Source organism: Alosa alosa, chromosome 13 (assembly GCF_017589495.1).
Source record: "Alosa alosa isolate M-15738 ecotype Scorff River chromosome 13, AALO_Geno_1.1, whole genome shotgun sequence".
Lineage (NCBI taxonomy): Eukaryota > Metazoa > Chordata > Actinopteri > Clupeiformes > Clupeidae > Alosa > Alosa alosa.
In genome coordinates this window covers 14,457,036-14,462,035 of record NC_063201.1, presented here as the reverse complement: position 1 = coordinate 14,462,035, position 5,000 = coordinate 14,457,036, and positions in this window count along the sequence as shown.

The window sequence follows — 5,000 nt, the reverse complement described above, 5'->3', positions numbered from 1 at the left end:
TTATAAAACCTTTAAAAATCTCTAAACAATCACAAGTAGGGCAGTTCATCACAGTTCATCCATTGCAACTGGATTGATGAAAGGTCACTTACACCTGTAGGCTACATTGTATTTGGGAAAAAGCAAAAGGTATCAGCATAATGTTATTTATTTATTTATTTTTTATGTATTTATAAACAAAAACATCTCTGTCAGTTCCATGCGTTTCAACAGCCATCAAAACAAATGTCATTTTTGGATGGATGGATTTTTTGTGAATGTTTCTTCTTCACACATAAGATTTTAGTCATCTTTTTAGTTCATGTAATAATTTTATTGTCAATGCACAAATTAAGTAACAGTAGTCTGAAACGTTATTGTTAATGCACAAATTAAGTAACAGTAGCCTAGTCTGAAACGAAATGCTGTTTTACATCTAACCAGTGGTGCAAATAACTGACATGTCCAAATGGGCCTTTGATGAAATGCGCCGCTAGACTGTTCATACACATTTTAACGGGCCAAAGTTGAAGAGCTTTTGTCCGTTATTGTTAGTGCAAATATAGGCTGATTCATGTTCCCTTGCATTGTTTAACTGAGGTCCATGGCTAGTCTGGCTTTCATCAGACCAAGCTCAATCTTTTAAGAAATCAAAAATAAATAGCGGGCAGATCAGGTTGGGTTCACCCAGCCTAGTCCATAGGCACCCGGATATTGTTTAATTTTTCCATTGAGATATACACGCCTGGCTATTCAAATGCAAAAATGCATCAGGGGAGTTATGACAAAACGTAATTAACAAACCAGGATCCCAATAGAAAGTTGTTAGCTTCCCTAAGCTACAGGTAGGGATATAGTAGGGCCTTATTGACAACATAAATTGTCAATAGGCTATGCTGGCTAATAAATAAAATCTCCTTTGAAACCAATGGCTTACTTTTACAGTATCATCAAGCTTAAACTGTCATATCGTATGGGCGAAAAGTTGTAATAACATTCACGAGCTCCATGAGTCAAGGAAAGTTTAATGAAGTAGCCACTTCTAAATGGGACCTACACAGTAGTTTAAGGTGTTTTGCTAAAGCAGCCATAATGAAATGAAGGTGTCATTGTTTGATATTTCACACACACGTGCTTTTAATTTCACAGACTACAACTACCAAGCTGTAATCAAAGCACATCGATTCCCCCTCTCACACCCTTCACGCGACTTAAAACAAAATAAACAGGCGCTCTAGTCTCACGATGTATAGGCAAACTGTATCAGACCGTGTAACGCTATAAATCTTCCATTGCACAGAATGATTTTGTAGCAACGCAATAAAAATGACAGTCGAAGATAAAACAGTGCTGCTATACATTTGTTTGGTATAACCGCGATTTATAGTTTTACAAATGCAATAAATCAAATGCTTCCATCACTCAACCAACGCTTTAACGGTAACATTACTCAGGTCCTTATTGATATTACAAGATTAACATACCTGCAGTAAAACCAAGCATGTCCGATAAACATCCTCAGATTTATTTCGCTCAAGAAGAAATGGAATTACACTTTCATGTGAACATCGCCCCTATCCTTATTAGATGTTCGTCAAGGTAAATTCCAGTCCTTGGCATGAAGCCGGCCCATTGTTTTTTTCCAACCCACTTTTTAACTTCCAACAAAATTACGCCCCACTGCAACGATGTTTCATCTAGTGGACAAACGACTTTCGCCAATACTGCAGCCATGATGATGATGATGAATATTTATTTTGGCTTTTTTAATCCTACTGATTTTCATTTTTATCGGGGCAAATCACAAAACAGTGATTATGAGCCAGGTTGATGTGGGCCCCTTGAGACCAACATACCATAAAAGATTCACAGAGAACTGTGTTCGCCCTACCCTCCTTTCGGGTCCAGTCCAGCTGGGGCTGCAGATGAAAACTAAAAAATGACGGTTCCATGCTATCCATGTGGGGTACATGCTCACCAAGTTTTGTGTACCCGTTCCTTTCAGTGTCCCGAACCTTTGTTGGTGTATCGCCACTAAATGTACACATAAACATTTTATTGTAAGGCCCCATGAACGAAAAGTACACAAAACTTGGCATGCATTCAGAGGGTGGTCATAATGATCCTAAGACTTTTTAATTTCGCAGTTTTGACCTTTGTCAGCCAGAGATATTGAGATGAAAACACTTCATTTTTGCTTTTAATTTTTAACTAGGTGGCGCCACATGAAATAAGTGGGTAATGGATGGGCTGATATGCCCCCTTAAGACCAACATACAAAAGGTGGACCTCCCAGGCCCCACGGTTCTCGAGATATTTCACAGAAAACTGTCTCCTCGCCACCTACAGGCCAGTTGGTGTAATATAACAGAAATTCATTTATTGTGTGGGCCCCCCATGAACAAAAAATTCCACGAAACTTGGCGTGCATTCAGAAGGTGTCAAAATGATCCTACACCTCCAATTTCGTGCAGTTTTGACTATGTTAGGTCACAGATACCTACAATTACATAACACCTCATTTTTTACTTTTTGTGTTTTAACTAGGGTGGCGCTATACAGAAATTAGTGGTTATGGAATGGGCTGACATGGCCCCTTGAGATCAACATACAAAAAAAGGTGGTCCTCCTAAACCTTACGGTTCTCGGTGATATTCACAGAAAATCAGGTTCGCCCTCTACCCTCCTTCGGGGTGCAGTCCAGCCGGGGGCTAAGCAGATCAAAACGAAAAACGATGGTTCCATGCTATCCATATAGGGTTACATGCCCACCAAGTTTTTGCTCACTCCGGTCTTTCAGTGTCCCGAATCATTGATCGAAATTTGGACATAAAAAGAAAAAAAAAAAAAAAAAAAAAAAAAAAAAAGAAAAAAAAAAAAATCTGATTAGAACTATGACCGGCTTTTGCGCGGTGGCTGTCATAATTACATGTTCAAGTAAACATGACCTCCTAGAACACAATGCTTACTTAACATAAAGATTAACTAAGGCTGCTGAGAATGTCACTTCCATATGGCCTTTCCTGTCAATCCTGGGCAAAACTCATGACATCTTATCCAGGTCCTTCTTTCAATGCACAGCACAATACCAGTCTGTTGATGAGATGCTTTTTCAGAGGGATTCCTGTAGTGTGCTATGTTTGGACCAGATTAAAGTTTACTTAATCATTACAGGGTCCTAGAATATTCCATAGCATTTTCACCACTTTTACTTAAGAAAGTATCACTTTAACTTGTTCATCTAAAACATGTTTAGGGGTAATTTCTTTTCCCCGACTTTCTTATATTCCCTGCACTGGAAAAAGCAGACGAAAGTGGTAAATTCGAATTTTGAAACAGATTTTGGGCTAACGATCCCGGCTCTAACGGGATCAGCACTATAGCTGGTCAAGTGATATCACTCTTCCTCTTAAAGCACAGGAAGCAGTCATCAGTCACTGCCGTCCACTGGAGTAACCTTAGCCAGTGGCACATATGCTCTGAACATACATCCTTCCTTCTCACTCACCACTCACCCACCTCACTCACTTTACTCACCATTCACTCAGCCATTCACTTATTCACTCACAAACAACACCAGGTCTCATTCTTACCGAGAGCATCCTCTACACAGAAAAAAAGCAATATAACTGACTATATATTGTAAGTGCCCTAAAAAGCACTAAAGAGAAGTGTGAGGTAGAGAGAACAGCTAGTGTAAAAGGAAAGCCAGGGTGTGGCCTGGCAGCACATCATTAAGTCATGGAGCAGAGAGACGGGCCTGCATTATTTCCAGGCGAGTAGCTACTCTCTTTGTTCTGACTGTCAAACACACCCAGAACCCAAAAGAGAGTGTCACCCCTCCTCCGCTGGCCACCCATGTGGGCGAACGGACAGAACGCTGCACCACCGGGTGTCTGAACCGGGCCGCGCTCGACTCTCCCGGTAAGGGGCGAGAGCCAACTGGCACGGCTCTGCCCTGCTCCCTTCTTCCAAGGCTTAGCGATGATAGTCCCCTTTCACGCCAGGAGACAAACATGGAGAGAGAATGTGTAAAGCCGCCATTACCCAGATCACAACCACTTTGACGCGATTTATACAACATGGCGAAGTCACAGACAAAGACAGGTCGGTAAATCGGGAATGATGGCCACCAAAAATAATCAATATTGCTGAACAATTAATTATTTTTCAATGCTCTTTAAAATACATTGGTATTTAAATTACCTCCCCTTACAGACAGACACCATCCCACTGCGGCCTCAAAATAACTCTAATTGGCTACCCCCAACAAGGTTGGCTATAATCTGTCAGGGTATTTTAAGCTCTTAAGCTATAAACGAGGATGGACAGTCTCTGGCGGAAGTAAGGAGGGGAAAAAAAAGAAAGGAAAAAAAAAGAGAGACACAGAGAGAGAGAGAGGAGAGAGGAGTCGAGGGTGGGCGGATGCCAGACTGGGGGCAATCCCCTTGAGTCTGCCCACAATAGCCAAGCCCCAGTGACGCTTCTGCCCTCACCAAGCTGCTGCAAATTGCATTGCATTAGTGGACACTGGGAGAGCTGGGGTTTGCCAAGAACAACGAGGCAAAGTGATTATGCTGCTGATTTAATCACCTACGAAAGCACATGTACTGAACACATACAGTCCTTTTCTACAGTTCTCTTTATATCTATAATATCTGAACACCTTTCTATAATATTTGATCAGCCGGTGCTCCAGTGAACTTCTTTTCACATTATTTGTCTGAAGTCTTGAGAAACATTGATTGTCAATCAGGCTGCATTACCACAAAAACAGTATGTCGGCCACTTTTCTATAAGTAACCCATGTGCTATCTAAAGCTAATGATACACAAGGAAACACAAGGCGTTTTGACCAATCTTGCATCTTACATGTTCCTTAGTAGCCTATTAATGGTCAGGCACATTCCCAATGATGTAAGACAAACAACTATTTTGAAAAGGGCTTTAATCATCAGTAAGCAAACTATCATGACCATCCAATTAACAAATGAAACCAGCTATGTGATTGCCCAGCAACA